We start from the raw sequence: 24206 nt of genomic DNA on the forward strand, positions 1-24206 counted from the left end.
AGTGATGCTCAAGCTTGTAATGCAACCCTTCCACTTAGAAGGATGTGTAGGGCGGAAATCCTGGCTGAAAAATTTGGTTGTGGTAAAGAATAGTTTCATTTCACAGTGTCTGCTGATTCTTTGTCCTGCCAGGAGTTAACATTTGGTGTCACAAGCTATTTTATTTATGGCAATGTCTAGCTAGGTAAAGTATGCCTCTAAGAGCTTGCAGGTGGGGAACAAGATGTTTTAATTAATAAAGTAGAAGTCTGGCACCATTGAGGGCAAGGAAAATCCCTGTGGATTATGTTGCCTTTAGGAAAATGTTTTTTTCTTAAAATGTATCTGAAGTATATTGTCTACAAGAAACATTGTTCATCCTTGGGAGATATATTTTATTCAAGAGCTGTTTTTACTTCATCCTAGCAGAGAGTGACAAATGAGTGCCAAAGGTCATCCATTCCAGACTGTTCTACTAAGGCCCGGCACCCTCCTGGGGTGATGTTTAAATTGAGTAAGTCAGATTTGAGGAGAGTATTGTAGATTAGTGTATTTTAGCCATGGTTACCCAGGTGGGAAATGGCAGTGAATCATGAAATGAAACCAAACTCCATAGGCTGGGGAAGGGATTACTTGGGAAGTAGGGTTGGTTGAGATTCAGACTTAATAAGTAATTAAAGGAAGGCTCTCTGAGGATGAAAGAAGGCTGTTCTCATCTTGCTGCTAAAACACGGCCTCCGAACCCTGCTTACTAAATTGAGACTGGAGGACAGAGTTTTGGATGAAGTAGAAAACGCAGCTTTATTTCTTCGCCAGGCAAAGGAGGTCACAGTGGGTTAATGCCTCTATGACTGTGAGCCTCCTGGGGAGAGAAGGCAGGGGGTTTTATAGGAAAGAGTTCAAGGGGCGGAGCTGGTTTCCATGGAGATCGCATACAGGGTAACAGATTGCTGCAGAGCTGTTCTTGTTTTTGCAGATGCAGTGGTCCCCTTTCCTCTGCTGGGTAAGGAGTTCACCTCTCATTTTGGGACTCTTAATATTCTAGTACCTAAAACAAAGGATGCATAGGAAGGGGGGAAAAGAGCTCTAGAGAAAGACTTGTGCAGTTTAAAGTCAGGTTGATAAATGCTTTTAGCCTTTTAAGCAGGCTGAGGCCTTCAGCTCGAACAACAGGATACAAGGAAACCACAAGAAGTCAAAAACAACTGCAGACACGTGCAGTTGGGACAGGCTATGAACAACAAGATGCAGAAAACACCCAGCTGCATTTCTGAGGTGTTGGGGTCAAGAGGAAGGCACTGGGGTCAAAAGCAGGTCACTGAGTATGATCCCCACACGCAGCACTGTGAGGGGGTTGCGTGGACCACCCAAGTGTCCCCCCTCTCCTGCCCAACCCTGGGCAGCAAGAGCATGAGAACCCCTTAAACCAGTATACAGTTCAGCAGTTACAAACACCATTACAGATACCAGAGGGTCCCCCGTGACAATAGGGTCCTGCTTGGTTACAGTCTGAAGGCTCAGCTGGAAAGGATTGTTTCCAAGCTTTCACAGTTGTTGGCAGCATTCAGTTCCCTGTGGGTGGCGGGACTGAGGGCCTCAGTTTCTTGTGCGCTGTTGTCTGGAGGCTGCCCTCCACTCCTCGCTGTGTGGCCGTCTCCATATGACAGCACTCAAGACGGCAGCTTGCTTCTTCAAAGCCAGCAAGAGAGAGGCTCCTAGCACGACACAGTGCAGTCTTCTGGAACACAGTCACATCTGCGTGATCACATACATCCCATCACCCTTGCCATATTCTGTTGCTAGGAAACAAGCCCCATGGCCCACCTACACTCGAGGGGAGGGGATTATATAAGTGCACGAACACCAGGAAGCTAGAATCTGTCTGCCACGAGTGGAAAAGTTTGAGAAGCAAAACCTTAAGCTCTTGCTGGCTGTTAACATCTTAGCTGCAATAATGTGTCAGTCAAGAAACAGATTAAGCGCTGGTTATAGGTGCAGAATACAAAAAGGCGATAGTAAAGACTGTTTGCCTTTGTGGATCAAGATACAACCTATTCAGGGGGAGGGTAGAGCTCAGTGGTAGAGCTCATGCCTAGCATGTACAAGGTCCTGGGTTCAATCCCCAGTACCTCCGTTAAAAAATAATAAATAAATAACCAAATCTAATTGCCCCCCCAAACAAAAACAGTAAAAGAATAAGATGCTAAGAAAAATTTTAAAGATACAACCTATTCACAGGGGAACAGTTAACACTGTGCCAACTTAAAATAATAATAACTGTGTGTATCTGAATTCTTTTTTTTTCAGTCTCTATTTTTTTAAAAAATATTTTTATTGAGGTATAGTTGATGTATAATATATAAGTTGAGGTGTACAACATAGTGATTCACAATTTTTAAAGGTTAGAGTCCATTTACAGTTATTATAAACTATTTGAATTCTTTTTATTTAAACCATAAGAGCCCTGGAAAAGAAGGGCCTTGGCAACACAAAAATGAGGAAGGACAGAAGCTGAAGGAAGAGTACAGAACTGGTTGGAAAATGAATGAGAAAACAGGGAAGAGGGAGATACTCAGACACATCTCCCCTCTGAGAATATGTGTCCTGTCCCATCTCTGACCTTGCTGATTCAGGTCCAGTTCCTTCTCCTTGCCCAGGTTTTGTCTGACTTCCAAGCTCCGGTGGTATTGCTCATCCATGAGGTGATGCTGAGTAGTAGTTACTTACGTGGATTCTGCTGTCTCTGGTCCCCGGTTCCACCCCTTATCAGCTGGGTAAATTATTCACCCTCTGAATGCTTACTGACTGTAAAGTAGAATCATAGTAACACTTACTTCACAGAGTTCATGGAATAAAACAAGTTGCAACATGGAAAGTGCTAGAACAGCACCTAGACACAGTACAGGCTTCAGAAATGGCTACTCTTGTTCTCGGAACAAGTGTTGATTGGATGTTAGTTGCGTGTACAGTTAGACCATTTCTTTCACCAACCAATTATTCTAGGCCCACTGGCAAATTCCATCATGTGTTTCCGTATTTGACAGTGCCATTGTGATGGCCTCAGTGATGTAGTGCTTGGCTGTCTCAAACGTTTTCTCTTATTAGAAAAAAAATAGCTGAATGCATCATAAAGTTCTCTATTGAACTAAAATTACTGTAATTCATTGCAACAATACTTAATGGATATGGTTTAGCCAATTTATTTTCCTCCTCTTCCAGAAAAAGTAGGATCCACAACCCCTCCTCTGTCACTGGGTGTAGTCAACCCCTTCAGTGTAAGGGATGTGGAATCACTGACCTGCGATGTGAAATCACTCACATCCGTAGTGGTAGTCACCCTTTCTACATTCTGACCATGAATTTAACCTCATGTTTGTGCTTCATTTTCTGTCTCCTTTAGAATTTAAAATGAGAGTCATGATTATTTGAAAACATTTAGTTAGAGTAACCCCTAGGGCCTGAAGAAAGCCATGAAATCTCATGATTGTCACTCAGTCTGGGGATGTGTGTAGCTCTTGACATAGCACCTCACTGCTCAGCCTGGTAGCGCTCAGACTACATTCTCAGCTATATTTTTATCTTTGCTTTACAAACTCCCTCACCTATTGCATTTCTGCCAAGATTAGTTTCAAGCAGTGCTGCTCAGACTTTAATGTGCTCACTTTCCCCTGGGAATCTAGTTGAAGTTCAGATTCTGATTCAGTAGGTCTGGGGCAGGGCCCAAGATTCTGCCTTTCTGACAAGTTCCCAGGTAACGCCCATGCTGCAGATCAAAGGACTCCATTTGGAACAGAAAAAGATTTAAAGGACAGATGCCAAAACCAGTTCCAAAGTCAAACTCAGATGAGCCTCTTGAGAGATTCTGAACCACTCTCAACTGTGAAGTCAGCTCTCAACGCTGAAATTCAATTGTGGCTGCTCTGAGAGCACCACCTGTCAAGGTGTTGCCCAAACAGAGGTGTCCTATGGGTGATGGACCCTAAGAAAGGGTGATGGCTTCATATATAATCAGCCTTTTAAAAGCAAAAGCTCTCTTTAAGCCAAAGAGAATTCAGCTCATATTTCTGGTTGTATATCTCTGTGTCACAAAAATGTGTGCATGTCAGAATCACTGGGAACTTTAAAAACACTGATGCTGGAGTCCTACCCCCAGTGTCTGATGCTAGTGGTCTGGGGTGGGCCCGGGTGGTTCTACTCTGTAGTCAAGGCTAAGAAACACTGTTCTAGACCAGTGAGTCTCAAAATTGAAAGAGTGTCCAGATCATTTGGAAGTCTCATTAAAACAAGATTCTCGGATTCTACCCTCAGAGTTCCTGATTCAGTTGGTTTGGGGGGTGAGCCTGAGAATTTGCATTTCTAATAAGTAACCAGGTGATGCTGCTGCTGGTCTTGGGCAATACGTTAAAACTGTTGTTCTAGATTAGGGGCCAGCCAATTATAGCCCTGGGACCAAATCCTGCCCGCCACTTGTTTTTGTAAATAAAGTTTTATTGAAACACAGCTGCGCCCATTTGTTTACATAATGCCTGCTGCAGAGTTGAGTCCTTGAACAGAGACCACTTGGCAGTAAATCCTAAAACGGTTACTTTCTGGTTTTTTACAGAAAAAGTACCCTGCTCTAGGTGCAAAGGGTTTTCAACATGGAAACTACATTATCTGTCTTAACATTTTTACTCTAGAGAGAGATGGGTTACAAGAAGGTTGGCAGCCAGGGCTGGAAGAGGGAAGGGGGTCCAGGGACAGGGATCAGGAGGATGCCTTGCAGTTTATCAAGCTACAGTATCGCCCTCTCTCTCTTTAAAGAAACTCACAGTGATGCTCTTGTATATTTGTTTACCCCAGTGTTTCTCAAAGTGAGGTCCCTGCCACGGCAGCATCATCATCCCATAGAATTTATTGGAAGTGTGAATGTTCAGGCCCCACCTAAAACATACTATTTCAAAAACGCTGGGGGTGGAGCCCAGCAATCTGTTTGAACAAGGTGATTTTGATACACACTCGAGTTTGAGACCCACGAGCATGGTACTCACAGATCACAGAGAACATGCACCTCATTTCACTCATCACAAGGTGAAAACCTTAGTCCCATTTTGCTCTTTGAGTGAATTCAACACTAGGCTAAATGTCTGAACATACCTTTTTTTTAAATGAAAATGTAAACAAATGATATGACCTCTTAAAGGGACACTTCAGTGAATCCAAACAACCAGAAGTTGAAGGAAGGCACTCGTTGGAGCAGTGTCTCCGATGGTAGGGTATCAGCATCAACAGGAGGGTTTGTGAACACACGGATTCAGTAGGTCTGGGGTGGAGCCTGAGTATTTGCATTTCTAACGGGTTCCCAGGTGAGGCTGATGCTGCCAGCCGGGAACCACACTTGGAGAGTATTATCTTTAGCATTCTGTAAAGCTGGACTCCTTACGAGCTCTGAGTGTGGAAGAAGAGGAGTGTGAAGGGGTGCTTGGTGGGCCTAGTGAAGACCAAGCCTTGTTCATCCATCTTTGTCAGAGAGTGGGAGCAGAAGAGAAAGGCTGAGAGGTTCCTTTGGGATTGGAATCTGGGAGAAACCCCAGTTGCAAGATCCTGTGCTCCTTCTTACGGGTACTAGATTGAAAGTCAGAGCGAGCAGCAGGAGGCAAGTTCTTTTCTTCTCTGGGAAGCTATAATTAATGATGGCTTGACATTGCTCGGAAGCTCGAGCTGGCTTTTGAGTAGCTGTTTGAGATATAAAAGCTGCTCGTGAAGCAGGAGAAGTTAGAAGGAGCAAACCCTGAGAGGTGTGCAGCTGGTGGCAGTGAGAAACCAACACGTTCCGAAAGTAGAAAGCAAACGTTCACTTACCTGGGGATAGACAGCCGGTGAGTCCGGGGAGTAGCGTCCTTGGTGAAGGCTTGTGTTTCCTGTTTTCTTGGTTGCGCTCCATCCTTTGAACCTGCCGTGCTATGACATCGGTCAGCAGCGTTGTTGGCAAGCTTTCTGTCTCTCTCAGCTGGGCCTTCCTTTGTGTTCCCTTCATTCTCCAGAGTGCTCTCGGTGGTGCCAGGTTTTCCCAGGCTTCTGTCTTCACATCTCAGCAACCTCTGCCAAAGAGCACTTCTCTTTCCCCGTAGTTGAAACCCAAGTCCAGGGCTTAGCTTGGTGGCATTGACTTTGGTCTGTGCCTCTCCCCAAGTCACTCACTCCCTGGGATGGAATACCCTGGGATTGTCCCTGGTTGCTCAGGATGGCGTCAACCTTACCCAGACCCCTTGGAGTGGGAGTGGCAAAGGTATGGCCCCAAGAAGCCCACCAGGGCAGTGGAGGCTGGGAAGGGCAACCACAGAGGTCCTCTTCAACCTGTCTTCCCTGGGGAAGGGGGCCCCACCGCTTTCTTTAGAGTCAAGAGCAGATTGTCCCATGGTAGCCATTTTTAGAGCCCTCAGGTTTGGGCCAGTATGTGGAAGGCTTTGAATGGCAAGAGAATGAGGAAGAGCATGGATATTAGTACTAGTGGAGAGCTAGTAACAAGGTTCTGCAGCCACATAATGATGTGATGGAGTCATGTTTTGACAATTCATTTGCTTTGTCTCAGAAGGAAGCTTGAAAAGCAGGAGAGCGCTATAAGGACTATTGAAACAGGACAGAAGTGGGGCGATAGGGAAGAGAGCTATGGATCTGATGGGAGGAGACGGACCTGGTAGACAGTCTTGTCTCTCTAGGAAGTGGGTAGACATGTTAGAGAGAGATGTCACCTGCACGGATTCGCTCACCGGGGCTGGAGCCGGTGGGGGGCAGGTTTCAATCTCCCTGGCTTAGCTAGGAGAGCCGTCGGCCAACCAAGTGCTGCTCCTCGGCCCCGTGGCGCTCCCGCTCCCTTACACCCCTGGGCTCCTGTCCCCTCTTCCTGCTTCTTGGCCTCGGCTCCACCTGGATCACCAGTCTGTGCTTCTGTTCCACTTCTGCCCCACGGAGATGTTGAGCTTATTTTGAGTGTGACTTTATGTTTTCTAATATTGTTTATATATTTAACATAATGCAAAATGTTCAGAACTGAGTCCTTGAGTGGTGAACTTACAATGCCATCTTGACCAAAAGCCTGCCGACTTGCTCATCTTAAAAATTTTCCCAAGCGTTTCATGACATGTGCCAATCCTGGCTGCCCAACATTGCTCCTTTGTTCTTTTCAATAGTAAAGAGAGAGGCAGAAAAACCGTATCTCTTTTACTTTATTTAAAAAATGGAGTTGGACCACTTCTTTGATACGTGTAAGTTTAAAAAATACTGCGATTAGAATCAGAGCTGTAACAGATCGTGGTAAGGCAATTTTCAAACTGTACCCTGTGAATCATGAATAATTGTGCTGTCAGTGTAACAAGGAGGACAGGGAGAATTTTACTAAAAATCTGAGAAGCTTGTGATTTTCACTAACGGAGGAACGAAGCCAGTTTAGTGTGTCCTGAGAGGGGAGGGACAAGTGCTAATCAATAGCACCATTGAGTTTGCTGCTTTTATCATCATTCAGTAGTGGGCTTCTCTCTGGGCTTTTCAGATGTACATATACTGGAAGGGACATAGTCCCATGTCTGCTGGTAGCACCCAACTGATGTCCTATTGTGTCCCCATTAGTGCCTTTGGCTTTTGCTATCTGGTTCCGCAAGATGCCTGCGTGGGTGAGCTTGAACGGAGGAAAAAGACTGGATAGGTTATATCGTGGGTGTACTTTTGCAAATGTGATATTTCAGCAGCCTGGAGAATTACCAAGGCAAAAGAGATGATTCTGCAGGCAAATTTAATTACTTTTAAAGAAGGAGCAATTCCAAATTCCAAGTCTCCAACAAGGTCCTGATCAACTTTCTCAGGTGTTTAGACAGGTTGCTTTCACTTGGAAATCTTAGTTTGGGGGAAAGAATTAGAGCTGTTTTAGAGTTTCTCCAAGTCTTTTTGCGGGGGGTGGGGGTAAGGGGAGGTAATTAGGTTTATTTGTTTATTTGTTATTAGTTTTTAATGGCAGTAGTGGGGATTGAACCCAGGACCTTGGGCATTCGATGCATGCACTCTACCACTTAAGCTATTACCCTCCCCCTCCAAGTCTTTTGAAATTACAGAGGCCTTTATCATCTTGGGTAGCTTGTGGATAGAGCTTTCCGTCCATTTCAATATCTGTAATACATCTGTCTCTATAATTATATCTATGACTATAGCAGTGGTTTTCAAGTGGGGTGGTTTTGCCCCCAGGGGACACTTGGGAATATCTGGGGACATTTTGGTAGTCACAGCGGGGCAAGGGGGAGAGGCCTGCTGGCATCTAGTGGGTAGAGACCAGGGTTGCTGCTAAACATCACATGATGCACAGGACAGCCCCCACCACAATGCGTTATCCTACCCAAAATGTCGAGAGTGCCGTGTTTGAGAAACACAAATCTCCAGATTTTCTTCATATAGGAAAACTTTGATGAGGAATGATGGTTTTAGAAAGTAACAATTCTGAGAATTAAAGCACCATTATTTCTTAGAAGTTCCTATGGGGAATCTACCCATTAATATCTTGGTTTGTGTTCTCTTTATTGTTAGAAGTCTTTAAGTTGTTTTTAGAGCAGACATGGGAATAGGTTTACTCCCAGTTCCACTCATTCGTTTCGGCAGAGCAGATTGCCTTAGGGATGTGGCCAGGTTGCTCCTGGGCTGGGGACAATCAGGACAATAGATGTCAGGTTTGGGGGCCCACGGCTGCTTAGATGAGTAGCCCCCAGGTCTCCATGGCAGGTGTGCAGCAGAACATGGGGGGCTCCTGGCTGGGACAGGACAGAATCTCAGGTGCAATCAGTTCCTTCCTCTTCCCGTCCTTCTGGAGAATAATATCTTAGAAAACGTTAAAGTTCTTGGGAGACTACTTAGAGAAAAGACAGATAGGCAAAATGAGCAGATTCCAGTATGCACCATTCTCTATGGTGGAGAGTAGATGTAGCAAGGTGGAGAAGAATCAAGTTTAAGGTCATTCACAGGTATTCTGAAAATCTCGCTATAGAAATGACATGTTTCATTATACACTTCTGTTTCAAATCATTCGTTAGCATTTTGTCAGCAATAGAGATTTATTAAGCACTTAATGTGGGCCTAGCATTTTGCCAGACTCGATGCGTATTTATTCCAGACTAGTCAACGTGAAAATCCTTCCTGTGACCTTTTTCAGATACCATGATTTGTCACTCACTCCCCGTGAAATCTAAATATTCTTTAGCCCAAGTTTGATTTCAGTCTTTGTCATTGGAACAGGTGTATGGCTAAAGAGAAAAAATACAGAGCTTTGAGTCAGGCAAACCAGCTCTAATTCCAAATCTTACCATTAGCTGTGTGTAAGGATGTGGCTGCAACTTCCTGGGACAAAGACATCCAGATTTTACCCCAAGATCCTATCACACCAGATAACCTTTCTCCCACTCAGCTTCTAAGGAAATCGAAGGGGAAACAAATACATCCAAAATCCGGCCACTTCCCGCCACTCGCACTGCGCCTCCCCAGTCCCTGGCACAGTCTTCCCCGATTGACCAGTCCGTAGTTTTCTCGTCCGTCACTCTGCTTCTGCCCTGGCCCCCCGAAGCCTCTTCTTCATGGAGCAGGTGGAGTGATTTTCTCAAGAAAGAAGAAAGACCATGCCATGCCTCTGCTCAAAAGCCCCAATGGCTCCCCATTTCACTCGGAGCCAGTGCTGCATCTTTGGCTGCCCCTTCCCCAGGTCCTCTGCACATGCTGTTCCCTCCCCCTAGAAGGCCTTGCCTCCGTAGATGGTCAAGGCTCCCTCTCCCAGCTCCAGTCTCACCTCATCATGGAGGGCTGCGCCAGCCAGCTTCCCCAGGCGCCTCCGCCCCACCAACTGCCCCGGCGCTCCCTCTGCTCCTTTCCCTAAAACTGTCTCTCCGCCCCACTGGTAACTCACCCAGCGTGCACTTTATTTCTGTTATCTGCCCCGCTCAAAGGAAACTTCCACGTAGACCTGAATTTTTGTCTATTTTATGCGTGGCTGTATCCTCCCAGGGCCAGAAGTGTGCCTGGTGCAGATCTTTGTTTCATGAATAAAAAATAAAAATGCTACATCATCAATAAATGCTTCTGCTTTTCTACCCCACGTGACGGAGTACAGGTAGGCCCAGTCATGAGCACTGCTAAGCAGATTAGGACCCATCCAGGTTTCGTGGTATCCGATTTCACATTTAAACTATCTAGTTAGGGTTCTTTGATTAAGTGGCTAATGACAAAATAGTTTTGCTGGTTGGCTAATTTATGCAGCATGCATAAAAATGTAGCCAGATGTGTTATGGACAGGCACCTAACTGTAGATACGTCTTTATATTTGCAAACTCAACTTCTACCACCATTCAATTCGTCCTCTCAGAGCTGTAGGCAATAGTTTACCAACTTGTTGGAAGGAGGACCAAGGATCAATTAATCTTGATTTTTCTTTCTCTTTCCCTTCTGCCAGCTGAACCCACTAACGGCAGCTCTCCTGTCTCGGTGTATGACTGTGTGTGTGGGTGTTAAAGATAAGCTTATAGCCCAGTGCTGTCTAGAAGAAACATAATGTGAGCTACATTTAAAATTTTCTGGCATCTAGTATCAAACTGAGTGAAGTAAGTCAGACAGAGAAAGACAAATATCATATGGTATCACTCATATGTGGAATCTAAAAAAAAAATGATATAAATTCTATTCACAAACCAAAAACAGACTCACGGACAAAGAAAACAAACTATGGTTACCAAAGGGGAAAGGGCAGAGAGGGGTAAATTAGGGGTTGACAATCAACAGACACACGTCACTATATATAAAATAGATAAACAACAAGGACCCACTGTACAGCACAGGGAGCTATATTCAGTTTCTTGTAATAACATAATGGAAAAGAATCTGAAAAGAAAATACATATATGTATGTATATGTATAACTGAATCACTTTGCTGTACCCCTGAAACTAACATTGTGAATCAACTAACTTCATTAAAAATTTTTTTAATTTCTAGCATCTCAAATTAAAAAGTAAAAGGAAACAGGTGAAAATTATATTATTTGAATAATATGTTTTATTTCACCCAATATATCCAAAATATTATTTCAGCAAGTAATCACTATTAAAAAGATCAGTGAGATATTTGGCATTCTTTTTTTGTACTGTCTTCAAAATCCAGTGTGTATTTGATACTTACAGTGCATCTCAATTTGGATACATTTGAAGTGCTCAGTAGCCACATGGGGCTAATGGCTACCGTTAGGGGTTAGTTGTTTGCATGCCCCCAAAATTCGTATGTTGAAATCCCATCCCCTGATGGGATGTTATTAGGAGGTGGGACCTTTGGGAGGTGACTAGGATAGCTGAGGGTCATGAGGGCAGAGCTTCATGAATGGGATTCGTGCCTTTGTAAGAGTCACAAAAGACCTCACTGCCCTGTGTTCTCTATTACATAAGGATACAAGAGGACACCATCTGTGAACCAGGAAGCGGGCCCTCACCAGACACCGAATCTGCCAGCCCTTTGATCTTGGACTTCCAGCCTCCAGAACTGTGAGAAATACCTATTTGTTGTTTAAGCCTCTCAGTCTATGGTATCTCGTTGTGGCGGCCCAAACTGACTCAGACAGCTCCCATAGTGGACAGTGCTGATATAGACCTTCTCTCTAAATGTTTCAGCAGCCCAGGTTAAAGGTGAACATGCTTTTGAATGTCTACCATGTGGCAGGAGCTGTTCTAGATCCTAGGATACGGTAGTGAGCAAAGCAGGCAAACTTGCCTTCTTGTCTAGAATTGACACGCTAGTCGTGAACAGAGTCAGCAGCGGCGGGTGCATTGCAGGGACCACAATGTGTCGTGCCCTGGGAGGGGTGGAGCCTGGGGCGGGGGAGGGCTGTGATTGTAAGAGGATGGTTCTAGAAGGCTTTGCTGAGACTGTGTCACTTGAGCAGTCCGAGGGAGGCGAGGGAGTAAAGCACGGGGGTGTCTGGGAGAGGAGGGCTCCAGGTAGAGGGAAGAGCTGGGACAGGGGCCATCCTTGGAATGGCCGGGAATCTGTAACAGGGCGGCTGTGGCTGGAGTCCCGGGAGAGAGCGAAAGGCAGGCGTGGCAGGAGGCAGGTGGGGGAGGCGGAGGGAGCTTCAGCGGGACTTGGTGGGCTTTGGGTTCCCCCCCACAACGAGAATGAGAGCCTTGCGAGGGTTTTAAAGTTAACAAGACCTACATCTTACTAGCACCTTCTGACCAGCCCATACATTTGTCGCAAATCCTGGTGCTCACTGTTTTTCCCTATGTTTATTTCTGCACGTTGCCCTGGGCACGCGGCCCTAGAATGCACTGTTGGAATGTGAAATGGGGTCGATCTCTTCAAAGGTGGCCCTCATCCTCTTACCTGTTGTGCAGCTCTTTTCTTTGCCCATTCGGCTACATAGAAGGGCAGAGGGACCACACAGTCAGGTCTCAGGGAAGCCACCATGTGAGAGGGCAAAGATGCGTTTCTGGGCAGGGTCTTCCACAAGGCAGATGCGTCGTGGAAGTGAAACACACCTCCTTCCGATAGTGATTCCACTTGTTCAGATTGAAATATCTCCCAGCTGAAATGAAAACATCACCCTTCAGAAGGCTGTCTCTGAGACCCAGAGACCAGGAGAAAAACCCTCTAGAGCCCTGCTGCTTGTAAGTGTGGGCAGGGACCGGCGGCCTCTGCACCAGCTGCAGCATCTCAGGCCCCGGCCTACATGTGCTGGGTCAGAATCTCATTTTAACAAGATCTCCAGGCGGTTAGTTTGCATGTTAAAGGTTGAAAAGTGCCTATTTTGCTCTGAATCCTCTCTGAACTTCCCTGTGATAATAATGCTTTCATGGTTTAGAACAGCAAGAACCACTTACTATTTTTCATGATTGTGAGGGTTAACTGGACTCCCCTGAGTGATTCTTCGGCTCCTATGGTGTCACCTGGGGCTGGAGTCACGTAGAGGCTTCACTGGGCGGGAGCACCCAAGGTGGCTCTGCCACATGGCTGAGAGTTAGTACTGGCTGCCACCTGGGAGCTCCATGGGGACTGTCAACTGGAGAGCCTCCTCTCTATGGACTCTCCACGTGGCTTGGCTTTCTCAGAGCACGTGGTTTGGTTCCAAGAGGGAGCAGTCAGATGAAGCTACAGATCTCTTAAGGCCCAGCATTAGAAGTTACCCAGTGAGACTTTTCTGCACTCTACCGGTCAAAGCCAGTGACAAGGACAAACTAAATTCAAAGGGAAGGGAAATGACCACATCTCTCGATGAGAACAGTGACAAGGAATTTACAGCCATCTGTAATCCACCTCCAAAGAGAGTAACTGACATTTATTGACCAATTGTCATGTAAGTACTATTATCCAACATCATCTAGTTTCATCAATTTTAAAACACATTTTTTTTTACTTTTAATAGATTCACAGGAAGTTGTTGAGTTAGTACCAAGAGGTCCTGTATCCCTTTCACACAATTTTCTCCGATGGTTAGACCATACATAAATTTAGTATAACATCAAAGACCAAAAATCTGACATTGGTACAGTGTGTGTGTGTGTGTGTGTGTGTGTGTGGTTCTGTGTCAGTTTACAAGTGTATAACTGGCATTTTTTGGGTGATTGCCACATAAGTACTGTTACCACATTTCATCAGTTCTGAGATATACATACTTTCACTCATAACTTCTCCAAAAGGAGAATGCATCTTACAGTTAAACACATCATACAATTAGAAGCATCCTTTTTCTTAGTGGTACGCAAAATAATGGTGTGTCCTACAGTATCTATAGAGGATGGTTTAGGTTCAATAAAAGATTGCAGTAGCTTGTTTTACAAATAAACTGAGACAGAGTGGTTAAGAAACATGCCGAAGGTCACATAGTGAGAAGGGCTAGTGGTGGGAACACAGGGACAGAATTCCAACCCAGGCAGTCTGAGCCTACAGCCAACATGTTTCCCTGTGCCCTCTTGGAAGGTAATTACAGCGAGATTAAACCTCGCATCTTATTTATTGAGTGTGGTGTTGGTGAGGGTTAGTGAACAGTATGTAGGGAAGAGACAGGCAAACTCCTTTTCTCTGGGTCCTGGGCCCGCGTGCTCACCCTACACTAAATACTTAGCACAGAGTCAGTGTTCTGTGCATTCTGTGGGCGTCCCTTTTCTGAACATAAAACTAGTGGATTAGAAAGTTCACAGGAGCAACCAGCTCAATAGCGCTTTGATTGTAACTGAGCAACAGCCTGCTGCGCCTGCCGCAGCTCCCAGGGCACCTCTGCCTTCCAGTGCAGTGAGACTACTTTCCTGAGTAGAGTGCACTCCGCTCTGCATTGACTCAGTTCTCCGCAGGGATTCAAAACTGAATAGGGAAACATGAAATGAAGACAATGCAAAGGAGGTCATTAGTTTGATTTTCATATACATGATGGAAATTATGCAAGTTCTGGAGACAAACAGACCACTTCTGGGTTAAAAAAAGTTTTCTTCTAATTGTAAAGCTGTTTCAACCACTTGTTACAGACAGACCATGACATGCCACCCCCCCTTTTTGGCATCACCAGAAAGTGCCAAAAAAGAAAAGGAGATTTTATTCAGCAGTTGGTTGGAACTAAATATGATGCTTACTACATAGACCACCACCAAGAAAAGAGGGAAGTAGTTTAACGAGATGAGATGTACACAAAAATAATTACAACTCACAAGTTTAAACTTGGCTCCCCAGGTAGCTCTTTGAAATCCTAATCTCTGGGCTAAAAACCAAAAAGCACTTCTTCCGGTCCTCTAAGAAAGTGGGGTTTGGATTCCAGTTGCTTTGCATTCTAAATTCAATGCAAAATAACAGAGCTGGTTTAAAACATGCTCATTCTTCCTTCCATCATGCTTTCTTTGATATGAGCTATTTTGTGGGTCAAGAAATGCAGCAAAACCCAGGAAAAGTTGAGTCTCTGGCCAAGGTAAAGGCAGTTATCTAGACCAACTAGGAATTTGTTTATCCAACCTAACCATCGTTTCTGTATAATCAGTTACATCTTGTCTAGGCTTGTGTGGTCACATAGTATACTTGAAGCCAGAAAGAAGGATTTTATCAACTTAGCCAAGAAAAGAGGGGCCAAACGCAGAGGAATTTGCATGGAGTCAAGGTCCGAGTTGTGGAGCTTGAAGTAGAGAGAATGGCAGATGGCACCGGAGTGCTGTCATTTACCTAACACTGAACTCCAAGCCACATCATCTCATGAACTCCCACCATAACCTGCTGAGGCCATCATTCCCATTTCACAGATGAGGAACTCTGTCAAAGAAAGGTTACATAATTAATCTGAGGCCACACAAATAATAAAAGACAGATCAGGCTCCAAACCATTCCATCATATATAATTCATTTATATGTACCTCTGTTTTAAACATGTAAATATGACTTTCAAAAAAATATCCGGCCCCAGTCATTTTGGGTAAGGGACTGTGGGCCTGTATTTTATTAAGACTCCTATTTCTATCTCTAGTATTTCAGGAATTAGATTTCAGTGATGTGGAAAATCCAGCCAGGAGTTAGTAGGGTCCACTGTCTGCTATGGGGTCAGATAACTGTTGTGGTTCATAGAATTTGCCTTGTAGGGGTTAATTGCACAAAGGCAGGCCTCACCCATGTAGGTCTGAATTTTTTCTAATTTTAGCAAGTTATTACAGTGTATATAGTGTCTATTATTAAGTCCCTCCACAGGGTCGGGGATTGTACCCTATAATCAAACACATTAACATTTCTACAGTGAAACATATGAATATTTACCCTAAAAGGAAAAAAGATTATAAGTAGCTCCCAGATAATTGAAGGCAAATTTTGCTAATAAATCACTGATTTTTAAAACTTTGGATTTTCCGTGTATTTAGATCATGGACTTGTGTATAGAGAATTTGTGGACCTATATATTTCCTACTTCTTTACTGTTTAGAAATAGAATTCTCAGGGGTCCCCATCACTGGCTCCAGAAAGTTGTCCCTTTTCCTACAAATATTAGTACATTGGGCTTCCACTCCCTGGGGCCCCTTCCCCAGGGTGTGCAGGTCAGCTCCCTGATACCGTCTGTGAGGTCAGAGCTTGAGGTGGATGGACTGCATGAAATCTGCTTGTCATCTTTCTGAAGCTTAGCTCCCAATGAAAGCTGTTTTATATTCATACCTTCTGGTGCTAGTGGTGTGTGTGGCTGTGTCCCCTCCACACAAGACCACAGAACCACTCAGCCAGAAGGAACCTTCAAGTTCATCAAGTCTAATTCCCTGTGACAGCAGCCTCCAAGATGCACTCAGTGGTCCCTACCTCTTGGTATTAGCACTGTAGAATAGTCCCCTCCAGCACTGTACCAGTGCCGTGACCAACAGAATACAGGAGAAATCATCTGATGTCACTTCAGAGACTAGGTTATAAAAGACACTGTGGCTTTTATCTCTCTCTCTTTTCTGTCACTCATTCACTCACTCACCTTCCCTTCCTCCCTCATCTCTGCTCTGGGGGGGCCAAGTGGCCATGTCACGAGGATGCTCAAACTGCCCTCTAGAGGGTCTGCATGGTGAGAAACTGAGGCCTCCTGGCAACAGCCATGTGAATGTGCCACCTCGGAGGCATATCCTCCAGCCCCAGTCAAGCCTTCAGATGACTACCACTTTGACTGTCCTCTCATCTGCAGCCTAATGAGAGACCCTCGGCCAAAACTGCTCAGCTCAGCTGCTCCCCAATTCCCAATCCACAGAAACTGGGGGATAAGAAATGTTTGTTGTTTTAAGCCTCTAAGTTCTGACAGTATTTTGTTCCACAACAATACATGACTAATACATCCCCCCGTTTCACAGGTGAGGGGATTGAGTCTAGAGACACGAGGAGATGCCCCAGGATGCCTCCAGCCCTGTGAGCCCGAGGGCCAGCCCAGCTCATTCTGCTGATGCACGATGAGCCGGACGTCGTTCGTTTTTTCTGATCTTGGATGCCGTTTCCCAAAATCTTAAACTAGAAGTCCCTGGAAAATCTGACCAATAACTCAGCTGTGACAAGGAAAGTTGAGCACAGATGTCCTGGTTCTAGAGGGAGTCTACCCACTTGCTAAATTGCCCCAAATAGCCTTCTTTGGTGGGTTTGTTTTTCAGGAGATGATTTTTGTTTTTCTCCTGTCTGGGTGGAGCTTTCTAGACTGTAGTTGTTAAGTCAGGGAAGACAGGAAAGCATTTAGCCCCTTTCCTTTCCTTGGTGTCGAAGGGCACGTCCTTAAGAAACTACCCACTCTCTCTCCGGTTTTATGTCCGCGTCGGCTCTGGCCTCGCCTGTGAGGCTGCGTCAGACAGCGAAGCTGCAGCTGTCGCCCTGGTTGCGTTACTGGAGGAGTGATCGCCCTCCCTGCTCCAGTGCTGAGTGTCTTCTCTCACCAGCTGCAGTTTACATTCAGGATGCACTTCCTGTCTGAAGCCCCCGTCTGCCTCTCATATCTCCCTAAGCCATATGCTTATGTGTTTTAAGTACAGATGGAGACATTAGTCATGTAATTCATCACATGGGAAAATTCAGAGACTGGCTATTTTATTTCAAAGTAAGTATTAATTTCTCCCTTTGGCACTCATAGAAAAATCCCAAAAATGTCCAGGGGAATTGTTGGTAGAATACCTACCCCGGCTTACTTTGGCTGGATTCTTCCCCTTAAGGTTATAATGTGGCACGACACATCCAGAAATTATAGAAAGATATGGAAACCTAGTGTGGTGGATTTATTGCAGTAATGGCCTCAGTTCTTTACTCCTTAGTGTATCCTCAGTCTTTGGCCTGTGACTTTGCAGTACCTTTCTCTAAAGAGGCAGTGCCTGTTCCCCATATCTTGAGTCTAGGCTGGCCTTGTGACTTGCCTTGGGCAGTAGAAGGTGGCAGGGTGACTGTGTGACAGTTCCAAGTCTTGGCCTCAGGAGATCTTGGAGCATCTGTTCTGTCTCTTAGAACCTTGCATCCACCATGTGAACATGCCCAGGCTAACCAGTGATTAGCTGACAGCCAGCCAACACCTAGGCAGAAAAAGCCCAGCCAAGATCACCAGAGCCGCCAACTTGACCTACATTTGACCATAAATATGTGCATAATAAGCACAGCAAAAATAGTCACCCAGTCATCCTGTAGACTCATGAGCCATAATAAGTGGTTGGGTCTTAAGCCACTGAGTTTTGGAGTGATTCGTTATGCAGCATTATTTGTGGCAGTAGTTGGCTGATGCACATAGGAGTATTGCTTGTTTATTTGGTTTTTGTATTATGTGGCATGCTTAGACCCCAGGCAGGAGACAGGCTATGAGAAGTTTTCAGAGAGAGAACTTTCCATATCCTGCTTGGAGGTATAAGTCTGACTGACTGCCTAAAATCCCAATAAGACATATTGCCCATCTGTGTGCAGACTTCCAGATAATTGTCCTGTTTCCAGCACAATACCACCACCCTTGAATGGGTTTAGTGTCCTTCTTTGAGAGCCCAGTCCCACTGATTCAACATTTCTGGAATTAAAAACCTTCTACCTTCTGCCAGAGGTCTACTGCATCATATAGAGATGGTTTAACAAAGTCACCTCCTTTCAGCCACACCTGTCTCCCATTTCCACCAATTCCTGAGCATTTGGTGGGGTTCCGGTTCTGACTTGAGTTGGTTTCCTGCCTTCCCTCTTGCCAGCTCGGAGCTCTCTGGTTGAGGAGGTAAAAGCTTTAAGACAGGGTGAACAGTCAGGCTTCCTTGCTGGGAAGTACTAGGCATCTGCAGAGGCAAGGGAGGGGAGAACCTGGGCCATGGCTTTCTCAAGGTCATGGGTGAGAATGACCCACAGGGCAAAAGAGGATTGATGAAAGCAACGTAAGGGGAAATAGCCCTGGAAGACAAGTTGAGAGGCTTTAAATTGAGCTTTAGCAGCATTTTCAGTGACCAGCAGGAAAAAAATGCTGAACTAAAGCTTATAAACAAGGAGCTGCTTTGATGAAACCTCTCAACTAGTTACAACTCTTATCTTCCCAATTCTGTCCCAGTGGCTGAAAGTTCACTTATGCCTTAAACTATCACTGTGTGTTTTGGGGCCTGAGTTTTTCCAGAAGTCAGGTTTTCTGTCATTGGTCATCGTTAGAGTCCATGTGGGAAATATTACATACTTGATATTTTTATTAAGTATTATTCTTGTTTGTGCTTTTCTTTAAAACTGTTTCCTGGGTGATGTCCCAGAAAACAACCAAAGAAACAAAAAACAGAGAGAAAAATGTTCATGGTCACTGCCAAGTATAAACAGTTCTGATAACTCCCTTCCTCTCCTCATTCTGTCCCCAGACTTCTTTTCCCACTGGGTCCGGTTACTCAAATAATTATTTTATTTTATTTATTTAATGGAAGGACTGGGGATTGAACCCATAACCTCATGCATGCTAAGCACACACCCTACCACTGGGCTATCCCTCCCCCCCACCATTTTATTTTATTTTTTATGCCTATAGACTTTATTTTATTTTGTAGAGGCAGTAATTGGGTTTGTTTATTGTTTTAATTTTTCTTTTAGCTGGAAATATAGTCATTCAAATAATCATTTAAAAATAAGGCTTATACAGAGAGGAAAATCGAGACAGATAATCAGCCCACGTCTTGCAGATATCTATCAAGGGACTGACAGATTGTTTGAGATCAGTTACACAATGCCGTTACAGCAGATCTGCTCATATGGGAAATAGGTTTTCATTTAGTCGTCCAGGGGCTGATGGCAGGAGATCCATGCTGCAGGGTCTCATGGGACTTTTCCTCCAACCACTCCCTCTCTCCGCCATCCTCTGACCTCATTGCAGTGTTTGCAGTATTTCCTTAAAGAGATAAAAATGTTGTTTTCCTGCTCTATTTGCTTTTGCACATTTGGTAAATAGCAGCTCACCTTCCTCAGTGATGCTGTATCTGGGTCCTCCACCAGCTTGTAACCAGAGCTGACGTTGTAATTGTCCTTGTAATGCTAACCCCATTTCAGAATGTAGGCTACTGCATAATTTATTTAGTACTTTAAAAAAAAAAGTGACGTGTAATTGACTTACAACCTTACATTAGTTTCAGTTGTACAACATTAATGATTGATGTTTGTATATATTGTGAAATGATCACCACAGTAACTCTAGTTAACATCCATCTCCAATACACAGTTATAGAATTTTTTTCTTATGGTGAGAACTTTTAAGATCTACTCTCTAAGCAACTTTCAAATATGTAATATAGTATTATTAACTATAGTCAGCATGTTGTACATTTTATCTCCAGAACTTATTTATTTTACAACTGGAAGTTTGTGCCTTTTGCTCTTTCACCTATTTTGCCCAATCCCCAGACTCCTTGCCTCTGGCCAACATCAATTAGTTTTCTGTATCTGTGAGTTTGTGGGTTTTTAGGGGATTTTTTAAGATTCCACATGTAAGTGAGATGGTACAGTATTTGTCTTTCTCTGTCTGACTTACTTCACTTAGCATAATTCCATCCATGTTGTCAAAAATGTCAAGATTTCATTCTTTTTTGTGTCTGAGTAATATTACATTGAAAATATACAACATTTTCTTACCATTCATCCAATGATTGGCACTTAGGTCATTTCTGTATCTTGGCTATTGTAAATAATGCTGCAGTGCACCTGGGGGTGCATATATGTTTTCGATCTAGTATTTTTGTTTCCTTTGGATAATCCCTCAGAAGTGGGATTGCTGGATCATAGAGTAGTTCTATTTTTAATTTTTTGAGGAACCTCCATACTATTCTCCATAGTGGTTACACCAATTTCTATTCCCACCAACAGTGTACAAATGTTCTCTTTTCTCCACATTCTCACCAACATTTGTCTTTTTGCTAATAACCATTCTAATAGGTGTGAGGTGCTGTCTCATTGTGGTTTTGGTTTGCATCTACTTGATGATTAGTGACGTTGAGCATCTTTTCATGTGCCTGTTGGCCATCTATATGTCTTTTTCGGAAAAATACCTGCCGTTGACCCTTGAACAACCCAGGAGTTAGAGGCGCCGATCTCTGCGCAGATGAAAATCCATTTATTACTTTTGATTCCCCAAAAGTTAACTACTAATAGCCTACTGTTTACCAGAAGACTTACTGATAACATAAACAGTCGATTAGCACCTATTTTGTGTGTTCTATGTATTATATACTATAGTCTGAGAATAAAGTAAGCTAGAGGAAAGGAAACATTACTAAAAAAATACATAAGGAAGAGAAAATACATTTTCAGTTGTGTACTGTGTTTATTGATACCGTAAGTTTATGTCTTCTGTTTACAAGGTGAATTGTCTGTCAGTACCTACTATCTCGTATGATACAGAACATTGTTGATGTTCTGTATTACTAACACTAGACATCATCACAAAGGAAAAGCTAATATGAAAAAAGATATTCATATTTATTTACAAGTGTAATGATTCGTGCATTGATAAGAAGCAGAAATATGGTTGCCTCGTTAACAGGCACAATTGCTTCACGGTAGCCTAACATGAATCGTTACAAAATTGTTATGGTGTACAGTATTACAGTCACATTCACAATACAGTATTGGAAACATTGTTACATTTATTTTACAACTACTTACCTGTGATTACAGGCTGATACAGTCTCTCCAATTATAAGAGAGAGGCATACTGTATGGTAATTAAGTCTTTGAAAGCAAAGTCATAAAACAGTAAGAAAACTAACACATTATTTTATAGTAACTATCCTATGCATATGTAAGGGTAGACTAGTAGCTACGTGTGTCTTAGGGTTCATGACACGTCTAACTTTTTCTTACTTTTTTCAATGTTTCTAGGCTACATAGTTTATCTGTGAGTTTTTTCAAATTGTCACAAATCTCCCTTTGTGGACAATTTCCCTATTTGAAAAAATATGTTTTTCCAATATATTTATTGAAAAAAAGCCACAGATAAGTGGACCCATGTCGTTCAAACCCATGTTGTTCAAGGCTCAGCTGTGTTCAGATCTTCTGCCCATTTTTTTGTCATTTTGCTATTGAGTTGTGTACGTAGTCCTTTCATTAAAGATGAGTGAGGGGCAGTTTGCTAAACGTTTTCAGGCTTGGGGATAATTATAATGTTTATGCTATATTTACTCCCTGTAGTGATAGCTAAAGGATTCTAGATGGCTCTCTAGATTTCCTCAGGTGAAGTAGATATGAAACTTAAAGCTCAGGGCCTGCAAAAATGCACATGGACAAAATCAGAGGAGAAAGAGAAAAAAAATTACGCAGGCTCCCTTCCAAAGATGAGCCAAAAATTTGGCTCTAAGTTTTCAGATGGCCCACTCCGAAAGGGAAAAGAGAGTCAAGTATATGATTCATGTTGTCTGAGAAATAAAAGCCTGCCAGTAATTCTGAGGAAGTAAAGCTTCTCCTAGCACATAGTTCCCACGCAGGTCCTCACATGGCGCGCATCACCTGTAGAGTCAGCAGGACTGCTGGTGTGCTAGGGGTGTTTATTACAAGATCCCGCTGTATGATGCTAAGAAGGGTGGCTATCAGGGCATTTTCCAACAACAGCAATTGTTCTCAAGAGTCTTCCACAGTGTGATTAAAGTGTCCAGTTCTCCAGGGGCCTTACCAAGAATCAAGTCAGGAGTCTCCAGAGATGGCTAGCTGGCTAATCCTTAAAAAAAACTTTCATTAATACCACTTATCTCATCAAGAGTTTTGGTTTTTCCTCATAATGCTTTTAAGCAGGGACTATTACTAGACAGCCCTGCAAAGGCTAAATAAAAGGAAATGAGCTTAATTTGCACTGTGAGAGTTCCAGTTTTGTTAAAAAAACGTCCTGGCAGTGAGAACTAGCTTTTAGAGTGGATTTCTATGAGAATAGATGCTTTTAAATAGAGTTTTATCTTGTTCATCTTAAAAGTTGGAAAAACCTGCGTAAGGCTTTTCCCAACCCTGTGAGGTGGTGATGGTGACAGTTCACTTCCACTGTGCTGTAAATGTAAGACTGTCAGATGCCAATCCTTGACTCCTCAGCTGGATCAAGAAAGACAAGGAAAGGAAAACATTAGAAAAGGTGGCTCATAAATTTCACTTGGGCTAGGGTTCAAGTTCCATGAGCCCAGAATTCAACTTGCAATCATTTGTTGGAGATTTTGTGGGAACCAAGAATTCCAGAGCCCAGGGAGATGGGAGAGCATCCCGGGAATAGACTCTTTATTGAAGCTCGGTTCCATTCCGTGGTGGTGGGCTCCCTGGGGCCTCCTTTCTTCATGATTTTAGGACTGGAGGAGGCGCTTACTAGGCACCTCTGGAGCTCAAACTGGGACATATCATGGCCCTTTCCCACACAAGAGCTGACCCTTGGAAGGAGATCTTCAAACATTCCATATGGGCCTCCTGAGACAAACTGACCCAAAACAAAAGCAGTGGATCTCCCTAATGACCACACTGAATTCACCAACTGTTTCCAACCTCAGCAAAACCAAATTGTGTAGCACACTTAGACTAGCGATTCTGGCTGGGTAAAAGGACTTCATCCATCACCCAGTTTCTCTCACCTGGAATCAACCTAAGTGAGACTGAATTACCATCTAGTCAGGGAGACCCTCCCAGTTATAGGCGGGATGTGACAGTCGTGGGTATGGGTCCTAAAGCAACGCGGCCGAGTTGCCCAGATCTAGGTAGCGTGCTTGTTGAAGATATTCGCCTTCCGTGCCTAGCCTCATAGTTTATCCATAAGAGGAATATCTTTGAGATGGACTTGCTAACTGTCTTGAGTCTGGTTCCCCAGAAGTGAAGCCTCAGATGGGGGTCCTTGGGCATGGAATTTGGGGGGGCTGCTTATAGGAGAAATGTGTAAGGGAACGAGGAAAGCAAATTGGGAAGAAAGCAAGATGTGGTTTAAGGAGTCACCTAGGCTCTCTCTGCCTAATCCCATGGGGAGCTCTGGAGCATAAAGAGCATCGCAGAGTCTGTCAAATCTTGAGGCAGAGGGGCTTTGGTAACCTACACCAGTCAGTCATTGGCTCCCGCCACCCTGTGTGTTGAGGGGAATGTGACCTCCAAGCACCCCAGTTGAGGCAGTGCTAGTTGTCCAAGAGCATCCTTGGGAGGAGGGGTCAGATGTGAGCTCTTAGCTGCAGCGTCTGTAGCAGCTTAGAGAAAAGACATCCCAGGGAATAAAGCAAGACAGCAACAGCAGCTGCTAAAGCGGCACGTCCCAAACGTGAGTGTGCGCCGGCATCCTCCGAGCGC

The 24206-nt window shown here is 44.1% G+C and overlaps 1 protein-coding gene across 3 annotated transcripts in view; it reads left to right on the plus strand.

Annotated features, from left to right (window-relative positions):
* The window catches only part of EGFL6 (EGF like domain multiple 6), a 180069-nt gene that overhangs the window by 8909 nt on the left and 146954 nt on the right, over positions 1–24206 (plus strand). For 2 of the 3 annotated variants that reach the window (XM_072956110.1, XM_072956106.1), the window contains exon 2: positions 11417–11512. The gene's annotated coding sequence lies outside the window, so the exon portion shown is untranslated. Of the gene's footprint in view, positions 1–5769; positions 5838–11416; positions 11513–24206 lie in introns of those variants that run through there. The other variant, XM_072956111.1, reaches the window with a different exon arrangement.

The sequence above is a fragment of the Vicugna pacos genome, chromosome X, assembly GCF_048564905.1.
Source record: "Vicugna pacos chromosome X, VicPac4, whole genome shotgun sequence".
NCBI classification, from domain to species: domain Eukaryota; kingdom Metazoa; phylum Chordata; class Mammalia; order Artiodactyla; family Camelidae; genus Vicugna; species Vicugna pacos.